Source organism: Mustela lutreola, chromosome X (genome assembly GCF_030435805.1).
Source record: "Mustela lutreola isolate mMusLut2 chromosome X, mMusLut2.pri, whole genome shotgun sequence".
In the NCBI taxonomy this organism is placed as follows: domain Eukaryota; kingdom Metazoa; phylum Chordata; class Mammalia; order Carnivora; family Mustelidae; genus Mustela; species Mustela lutreola.
Genome location: NC_081308.1, coordinates 67,137,364 through 67,147,709, shown reverse-complemented (window position 1 = coordinate 67,147,709; position 10,346 = coordinate 67,137,364). Strand labels below are relative to the sequence as shown.

The following is a 10,346-nucleotide window of genomic DNA, read 5'->3' as shown; positions in this document are numbered from 1 at the left end:
ATAATGCAGCATAATATAGTAGAAAGGACACAAGACTAGAGTTCCAGTCTTGGCTTATATACTTATAAGTGTGTATAAATCACAAAACTTCTTTGAGCCTCAGTTTCTTCTTTAGTAAAGTATGGTTAATACTGTTATGGACTGGGGACGCCTGGGTGGCTCAGTTGGTTAAGCAGCTGCCTTCGCCTCAGGTCATGATCCCAGCGTCCTGGGATCGAGTCCCACATTGGGCTCCTTGCTCAGCAGGGAGCCTGCTTCTCCCTCTGCCTCTGCCTGCCATTCTGTCTGCCTGTGCTCGCTCTCTTTCCCTCTCTCTGACAAATAACTAAAATCTTAAAAAAAAAATACTGTTATGGACTGAATTGTATCACTCCAAATTCACACGTTGTTGTCCTAACTAGCTGATGTCAAAGAGTTTACTGTCTGTACTCTGCTCTAGGAATTTTTATGATTTCAGGTCCCATATTTATGTCTTTCATCCTTTTTGAACTTATTTTTGTGTATGGTGTATGAAAATGACCCAGCTATATTTTGTATGATTTTGTCCAGTTTTCCCACACCATTTGCTGAAGAGACTTTTACCCATTGAATGTTCTTTCCTGCTTTGTCAAAGATTAGTTGACTATAAAATTGTCGATTCACTTCTGAATTTTCTATTCTCTTCTACTAATCAATGTGTTTATTTTTGTGCCAGTGCCATACTTCCTTGATCACTGCAGTTTTGTAATATAACTTGAAGTCCAGAATTATGGTCCCTCCAGCTTTGCTTTTCATTTTCAAGATTGCTTTGGCAATTCAGGGTCTTTTGTTGTTCCATACAAATTTTAGGATTGTTTGCTCTAGTTTTATGAAAAATACTATTGGTATTTTGATAGGGATTGCATTAAGTGTGTCAATTGCTTTGGGTAGCATAGCATTTTAACAATATTTATTCTTCCAATCTATGAGCATGGAATGTCTTTCCATTTATTTGTGTCAGCTTCAATTTCTTTCATCAGTGTTTTATACTTCTCAGAATATGGGTCTTTCACCTCTTTGGTAAGTTTTTTTCCTAGCTATTTTATTATTTTTGGTGCAATTGTAAATGGGGTTGTTTTCTTAATTTCTCTTCCTGCTGCTTCATTATTGTGTGTAGAAATTCAACATATTTCTGTACTTTGATTTTGTATTCTACAAGTTTACTGAATTTATCAGTTCTAGCAGTTTTTTCTTGGAGTCTTTTGGATTTTCTATAAATAGTATTATATTATCTGCAGAGAGAGTTTTACTTCCTTTTACTGATTTTAATTCTTTTTCTTTCCTTTTGTTTTCTGACTAAGACTTCCAGTTCTATGATGAGTAAAAATGGTGAGTAGACATTCTTGTCTTGTTCCTGACCTTAGGGGTAAAGCTGTCACTTTTTCCCCATTAAGAATAATGTTAGCTGTCGATTTTTCATAGATGGTTTTTATTATGTTGAGATACACTCCCTCTAAGCCATTTTGTTGACAGTTTTTGTCATGAATGGATATTGACCTTTGTAATGCTTTTTTTCTCCATCTGTTGAAATGATCATATTTTTCTTATCCCTTCTCTTATTAATGTGACATATCACAATTGATTGATTTGAAAATACTGAATCACTTTTGTGACCCAGGAATAAATCCCACTTGATTGTGGTGAATGACTTTTTAAATGTATTGTTGAATTCAGCTTGCTAGTAATTTATTGAGAATTTTTGCATCTATGTTCATCAGGGATATTGAACTATGGTCTCTTTTTCAGTGGTGTCTTTATTTGGTTCTGGTATCAGGGTAATGCTGGCCTCAGAATGAATTTGGGTGTTTCCTTCCCTTTCCTATTATTTTGGAGCAGTTTGAGAAGAATGGGTATTAACTTCCCTTTAAATGTTTAGTAGAATTCACCTGTGAAACTATCTGGTCCTGGACTTTTGTTTATTGGGAGTTTTATTTTTTTATTACTGGGTCAATTTGCTTGCTGTTTACCAGTCTTTTCAACTTTTCTATTTCTTCTTGTTTCACTTTTGATAGTTTTTATGTTCCTAGGAATTTATTCATTTCTTCTAAGTTTTCCAGTTTGTTAGCATGTAGTTTTCCATAATGTTCTCTTATGTTCACTTGTATTTCTGTGGTATTGGTTGTTACTTCTCTTCTCTCATTTGTGATTTTGAGTCCTTTCTTTCTTTTTTCTTTATAAGTCTAGCTAGAATTTTGGCAATTTTATTGATTCAAAAAAAACCTCCTGGTTTCATTGATCTGTTTTATCATTTTTTAAAGCTTCTATATCATTTATTTCTGCTCTAATCTTTATTATTTCCTTATTTCTGCTGGCTTTAGGTTTTGTTTGTTCTTTTTTCTAGCCCCTTAAGGTATAACATTGGGTTATTTAATTGAGATTTTTCTTGCTTCTTGAAAGCCTGTATTGCTAACTTACTTCTTATAACCACTTTGCTGCATCCTAAAGGTTTTGGGCTGTTGTGCTTTCATTTTTATTTCTTTCCATGTACTTTTAAATTTCTTCTTTGATTATCTGTTGACCTATTCATTGTTTAGTGGTATGTTGTTTAATCTCCATGTATTTGTGATCATTTCAGATTTTTTCTTGTAGTTGATTTCTAGTTTCATATTATTGTGGTAAGAAAATATGCATAGTATGATTTGGTCTTGAAATTGTTTAGGTTTGTTTTGTGGGGTAATATGTGCTCTGTTCTGAAGAATGTTCCATGTGGACTTGAAAAGAATGTGTATTCTGATGTTTTAGGATGAAATGTTCTGAATACATTTCCTAAATCCTACCTCTTTTATTGTGTCATTCAAAGTGATGGTTTCCTTTTTGATGTTCTGTTTAAATGATCTGTCCATTGATGTGAGGTGTTAAAGTCCTCTGCTTTTATTGTATTATTATTAATTCCTTTGTGTTTGTTATTAACTGTTTATGTATTTGGGTGCTCCTATGTTGAGTGCATACATACTTACAATTGTTATATCTTCCTCTTGGAGTGTCCCCTTTATTATTATATGGTGTCCTTCTTTGTCTCTTGTTACATTTTTTTTGTTTTGTTTTAAAGTCATTTTGTTTAGTGTAAGTACTACTACTCTGGCTTTTTTCATTCAAGATTTTATTTAAATTCCAGTTAGTTTACATATGGTGTAGTACTAGTTTCAGGGTAAATTTATCGATTCATCAGTTGCATATAACACCCAATTCTCATTACATCAAGTGCCCTCCTAATGCCCATCACCCAATTACCCCATCCTCCCACCCATCTCCCCTTCAGAAACCTCAGACTGTTCCTTAGAGTTAAGAGTCACTTATGGTTTGCTTCCCTCCCTCTCTTTATCTCAATTTATTTCTCCTTCCCTTCCCTTATGTTCATCTGTCCTGTTTCTTAGATTCCACATAAGAATGAAATCATATGGTATTTGTCTTTCTCTGACTGACTTATATTGCTTAGCCTGATACACTCTAGTTTCATCAATGTCATTGCGAATGGGAAGGTTTTATTCTTTTTGATGGCTGAGTAATATTTCATTGTATGTATATGGCATACATATATATGTATGTGTGTATATGTGTGTATACATACACACACATACATACACACCTCATCTGCTTTCTCCATTCATCAGTCGTCAGACATTAGGGCTTTTTCCATGTTTTGACTATTATGAATAGTGCCGCTGTAAATATTTGTATCCATTTTCATGATAGATGTTCCTCCATCTTTTTATTTTCAATATTCAGGTTCTTTAGAACTATAATGGGTCTCTTGTAGGCAGCATATACATGGGTCTTGTTTTTTTTTTTTTAATTAATTTTTTTTTCGGCGTAAAAGTATTCACTGTTTTTGCCCCACACCCAGTGCTCCATGCAATCCTTGCCCTCTCTAATACCTACCACCTGGTTCCCCCAACCTCCCACTCCCCACCCCTTCAAAACCCTCAGATTTTTTTCAGAGTCTATAGTCTCTCATGGTTCACCACCCCTTCCAATTTCCCTCAACTCCCTTCTCCTCTCCATCTCCCCTTGTCCTCCATGCTATTTGTTATGCTCCACAAATAAGTGAAACCATATGAAAATTGACCCTCTCTGCTTGAACTATTTCACTCAGCATTATCTCTTCCAGTCCTGTTCATGTTGCTACAAAAGTTGGGTATTCATCCTTTCTGATGGAGGCATAATACTCCATAGTGTATATGGACCACATCTTCTTTATCCATTCGTCCATTGAAGGGCATTGACCGCTTGCTATTTTCTAGGCAGCATGCTGGGACACTGAAGACACAAAGACGTCATAGTCGGGGGAGATAAGTTGTCGGGGAAGTAGGAGGAGGCGCCCTTTCAACCTGTACCCTAAAGTGAGCTGATTACCTTTCAAAGAACTCTGATCACCCACAAAATCAGCCTGAGATCAGAATTATACACGTCTGGATCTCTAGCGGAGCAGAAGACACCAGTGGGCAGGTAAAGCGGAGTGGGAAAGTTGGACTGATATTGGAAGATAAACAAAAGGGAGAGGGATCCACCAGAGGCGACCCATTAGAAAGTAATATCCCAATACGAGAGTGCCTTGCATCTGGGGACCAGCATTAACTTGGGAGTCTAGTAGAAAGCACTCAAAAAGAACAAAGGATCACGGGGGGGGGGGAGGGTTGTAGGAAATGGGGTGTTAGGGATGGGGCTTAAGTCCCCAGACCCAGGACAGCCACCCCTGGTACAGAGCCAGAGAGAGTGTGGCGGAGAAACCAGGTCTTGGTCCCCGAGCCACCAGCGTGCCTGAGAGCGCGTGGGGCCCAGCTCCCATGAGGGGCTGGGAGCCTCGTCAGCCAACAGAAGCACAACCTTTTTGCAGTCCCCATGCGAGTACCCTGCCGTGCTATCAGTGTCCAAGTTGCGCCCCCATGCCCTCCTCTGAGAGAGGTGCGCACAGGCACCAGCCTGGTGCTCTCAACCAGGAAAGACCAGGCACTCCCAGCCCCCAGCCAGGGCCAGTGGGAAAATCTCAGTGTGTGATCATTGCTTGGAACTTCTCTGGCAGTCTGGAGCTGCCCAGACAGCCACCTCTGCCGTGGTTTTGGGTACGAGCAAAAATCCTGTGTCCCCAGGAACCGTGACTGGGAACCCGTTCTGCCAGCGGCCAAGGAGGGATTTATTTGGGCTCTGCAGCCAGACTGAGGCTTCTCTCTGCGAGGGAGGTCAGGGTGCAGGTTGCTTTCCTCTAAACCTACAAAAACTATCCAAAGCGGTCAAGGTGAGAGAGAAAAATGAAAGTGAACAAACATAAAAACCTCCAGAGAACAAAAGCCTGAAAAAACCAGTTTCCCCAGAGCCCACCCTCTTGAGGGAGGCGGGAGGACTTAACTCAGAGAACATCATTGACTGAAAACCCACTTGGCAGGATCCTCCCCCAGAAAACCAACCAGGAAAGAAAAAAAAAAAAAAGATGACAAGAGAACAACCACCACTACTCCATAGGACAACTTTTATTTTTAATTTGTTCCCACTATTCTGGCTCATTTTTTTTATATAGATAATTTTTTAACCTATTTACCATCACAGTGAGCTGTCCAGTACATCAAATTCTATAATAACCTTCTAACCTGAACTTTTTGATACATACACCTGTGTTTTCCTTTTGAATTTCTATTTTTTAAATTTCTTTTTTTAAAAATTTTAGTTTAGTTGGGTTTTGTTTTTAAAATCTATTTTGTCACGTTATGTTTTTGATTGGAGCATTTTGTGTATTTACTTTCAAAGTAGTTATTGATAGATATGTGTTTATTGCCATTTTATTACTTTTTTTGTGCTTGTTTCTGAAGATTTTCTCTTATCCTTTTTTGTCTTTCTCTGCAAAGCAGATATCCTAAGCTTGGGTTGTGATCATGGAAAATAGTGGCCTGTGGGATCCCGCTAATTTGAAAGTGTGCTTTGTATGTTAGTTTTAAGATCTCATTGGGACCTGTATTAAAGACTAGAACATAGCTTCATATCCTCTCTTTTTTAAATCTTTCTTCTCTCTTTAACTCCAGAGTATTAAAGCTACATACTCTTTGTTTTTTCCTTCAGAGACATCATTCAGGCACCAAAAACAGAAATGGAAAGAGACAGGTTTAGTCCAAAGCACCAGTTTCCATTGCCTTAAGCTGCCTCAATGGTTTTTTTAGAGTGTAGAATTTCTCACACTTGGTCTCAGGCTCACAGTGTGTGCAATACTTCAATCAAATTGCTTATGACATATTGGAGTGAGTGCTTAGGAATTATGAGTTCTTCATATATTAAAAGAAGGCTGAATACTACTTACAGAGGCACTGAGGTAAAGAGGGGAATAGTTCTCAAAATTCCTCCTTGTCATGGAGTTATACTCAAATGTTGAGTTCTGTTTTACATAACACACAAAGATGCACAGTCAGAGACTATGTTGGAAAATATAGATTCCAAGAATGTCATTCAAAGTCCTCCACACTCTGGTCCTGGCCCGTTTTTCTGTTCTAATCTATTATGCTTATTCTTTCAGTTTAGTTCCATATATGTTTATTTGAGTGTTTGTGATATACTTATTGGTCACATCCTAAGCCCTGTAGATAAACAAACCAATCTATCTACAGTCCTTTCTTCAAGAATCTCAAAAACTCATCATCCCAGAAGGGAAAATTCTAAAGTGTACTGCACGGTTAATGGGATTATAGGAGCCTGCTCCATGTGAAGAAGTTATGCATGAGGGCATGTGAGCCATTCTTGGCCACCGGTTTTTCTGACAGCCATAGGAGGCCAAAGGGAATAGAGAAGAGAATTTAGATAGGTGCAGTGTAAGTCATGGGTTCCAGTTCTGTTGTTTTGATTTTGGGCAAGTCGCTTCTTGCAAGAGATGCAAAGTAATATTATTTTCCTGCTTAACCATAGGGAAGAGTTGAACAAATTTCAAGGAATGAGGTATAACCATCAATGAATTTTTTCCTTATGGTGAATATTTGTTCCTCAATAGGAAGTTTGACTCTTCCAGCAATTTTGAGAGAAGCTTGGAAAGCATGAAACATGCTGACATTCTAGCAGTCTTGGTGTGTACAAAGTTCTCAACCTGTAATCATCTAGGAATGCAATTCTGGGAATATCAGGTATCCAAATTCCACCTGTGTTTCTCCTTGATGCCCCATTTATCCCTAAGACATCTGCTATAACAGGTGTGTGTGTGTGTGTGTGTGTGTGTGTGTGTGTGTGTTTTAGCTGATAGAGGGAAAGATGTCTGGGTGAGGGGAGAGGGTACTGCTGCTGCGGATTACAGGCATTTGAGATAACAGGCATTGGATGTTCTGCAGTGTTAACAATGGGCTCCATTCCTTCAGGATTTTCAAGGAAAAATACTAGGGATGAGATGTGAAGGAGAAAACAATCTAGATAGTGGTATCTGTTACCAATTCAGTACAAATAGTGCATAAAGTTCATAGGTAGACAAATATTTAACTTTAAAAAATCTTAAAAGTTAAAGTGAAAAAATTAGAGTTTTTGTCATCTCATAAATGTAAATAAAGCCATTCTTGAGAATTAAAAAAAAAAAAAAAGAGTAGAAAGACTGTTGCTCAAATGGAACTTTGATATTTGGTAAAAAGGATGTTCTGGAGGTCAAGATACTTGGATTCTAGTCCCAGTTCTGTCACTGACTTGATATGTGACCTTGGGAAAGTAATCTCTTAGTTGTGACCCTCACTTTCTTAATATTAAAAAAGTGGCTGGAATAACTGATTTCCAAGGTTACTTTCTCACTCTGACTTTCAATATTTTGGGTCCTCAAATTTCTTTAGAGAGGGAGCAAATACCAAGACTGTCAGATATCATAAACAGAAAGTTAAGGAATATAAGATAATAAAATAATTTTACAGTACCAAAACAGAAAGTATGAATTATGCATTTTATTATTGTGTTACTAGTATTTTACTCTATGTACTTTCCAGATTTCGCAGGATAAATATCTTGTCCTATTTTCCCTATAAACAGTCCAAATATCCTGGTAATTGTAATGTTTTACCATCCCAATTGAGTCTTCTAAACTGCCTTATTTGATCAGAAAGGATTTCAGAACACTTTTCCTTAGAAAATCAGAGAGATAGACAAACCATAAGAGACTCTTAACTATAGGAAACAAACTGAGGGTTGCTGGAGGGGAGGTTGGGGAGCATGGGGTAACTGGGTGATGGACATTAAGGAAGGCACATATAATGAACACTGGGTGTTATATGTAACTGATGAATAACTGAATTCTACCTCTGAAACTAATGATATGCTGCTATATGTTAACTGATTGAATTTCAATAAAATAAAAAAAAATCCCTTATTTTTGCTTCAGAAAATATGGTTGCCATAACTCTGTAGCACTCATTTTATGTTTCCTTTCTAGGTTTTTTCTAATGCATATGAATTTTTTCATTGGCATAAGGAATATTTAAAGCAATTGAAACTTTCTATAAATATAATATGCATGGATCACTTATTACTCACAAATGACATGTGTTTGGGAATACAAAAAATCATGCTTAAAACTAGACATGTACAGTGGATGTTTGGAATAGACAAGCAAATGAGGCTTCTCAGCTATAATGTTCTGGAGATAATTGTAGGGAAGAAGAATCTGGGGAGTAGGGAGGAATGGCAGTAGAAGTAGAGAGAAGGAAGTTTCAAGTATCCCTTATGTACGGCCTCTGCTGGTGGGTATTGGGAGCCAGAAGGTTTAGACTTAGGTGAAGTAGAAGGTCATTGATGTCTGCCTGAATTTTTATCTCTAGGCCAAACCTTTCCTGAGTCCAAGCCTAGAATTTCAAACTGCCTGTTCCATCTCTCAGTATGGCATCGCAAACTCATTCATCTTCCCTTCAAGACCCTTTTCTTCTCCTGGATTCATTGTTCCTATAACTGGCACCATCATTTTTATTTCCCCAATTACTAAGATGAATAACTTTGGCAGTATCTCTGATTCTTCCATTGCCTCACTAAACACAGTCAGTCGCCACATTGTGTTGCTATTCCACCGTAATATCTCTCATGAGCAAAAGCTCCTATGCATACTTACTATCTTCGCCTTCATTTAGGCCTTCCTAATTTCTCATTTCAAATACTTTAATAAACTTTTATCTGGTCCATTCCTTTGAAACCTTATCAACTTCAATCAATAAAATCCTAGAGCAACATTTAACTTAGTTTCCTTTCCCACCAGTAGTTTCACCAGTAGTGTTAGACCAAGTTTTTAGAGGTACATGTGCATTTTTTTAAATCAGAGACATGAATAAGGAATGGCATTAGTTTGCTGGACTTCCTGAAATAGAGGAAATTTCAGGAGTTTTAAGTGGACTAAGATGCTTGAATAATTAGATTCTTTTCTAACTCCAAAGCACTCTCACTGTATATTTTATCTCCTAATTTGGATGTTAAAATAGACCTGACATCTATAGCTTTCCTTTTGGCCACAACAGAAAATTTGATCTTTGCTTCTTTTTTAAATACACCTATATCATCTGAATGCTTTTCTGTTGCTAAAAAGCTCTCTAGCCTCATCTGATCCATTTCACAGGTGTTGGGAATTCAGGGATTCCCCTTAGGTTTTAGTGTCTCCTCCCTCATTACCAACCTTCGCCTCTTACTACAGTCATATTTCCATCACTCACATGTACTTGGCCACGTGGCAGATTTGCTGATGGGCTCTGCAGCCATCTCCCACAAACACAGGCCAAGAGGTGACATTCAATCTATCCAGAGTATACTTCCATCCTGCCAAAGCTGTAAAACTGTCTAGAATTGTAGTCCCTTCCAGTTATGTGTACCAAAGCACCTGCCAATGTCATTAATCAGTTTCCTAATGATTTCACAGTGCATCAGATAGAGCTCAGTTGGCTTGTAGTAAGAATGTAAGGCCGTAGCAGCATTGGGCTAGATGTTTGGCCTCAGTGATCCTGAAACTCTTAAGCCACAAAGCATAAGAAGTCCATTAGGTGTTTCTGGAACCTGTCCCAAAGACGGGGAAATATCCAGGCAGAGGCAAAGGAAAGGTCAAGAGAACGCAGAATATCAGACAAAGGCTGCCTCCTCAGTGGGGGTTATGGTGTGACCCAGCCCAGTAACCTCATGGCTGCCATTTAGTCAGTGGGCCTGCTTGTCTGGATCTAGGGTCTGGTCTGGAGGGTTTTCCCAGTGTCCAAGGCATGTACAATGCTTCCATCTAACTCAAACCACATGCAGAAGGATGGTGTCATATTTGGCATACAACCAATCAAGAAAGGCATGAGAGGGTGTCCAGACCTTAACTTGTTTGAACAAATGTTCAAAAAACATTTCTAAGGGGATATTCCAGAAAAACATACTCA

At 38.1% G+C, this 10,346-nt stretch overlaps 1 long non-coding RNA gene across 1 annotated transcript in view; it reads left to right on the top strand.

Annotated features, from left to right (window-relative positions):
* Positions 1-1,306: 1,306 nt before the first annotated feature.
* Positions 1,307-10,346, top strand: part of LOC131821996 (uncharacterized) — a 57,354-nt gene continuing 48,314 nt past the window's right edge. Inside the window, exons 1-3 of the long non-coding RNA XR_009350048.1 lie at positions 1,307-1,347; positions 4,260-4,464; positions 6,983-7,112. This is a non-coding gene — a long non-coding RNA (uncharacterized LOC131821996). The remainder of the gene's footprint in view (positions 1,348-4,259; positions 4,465-6,982; positions 7,113-10,346) is intronic.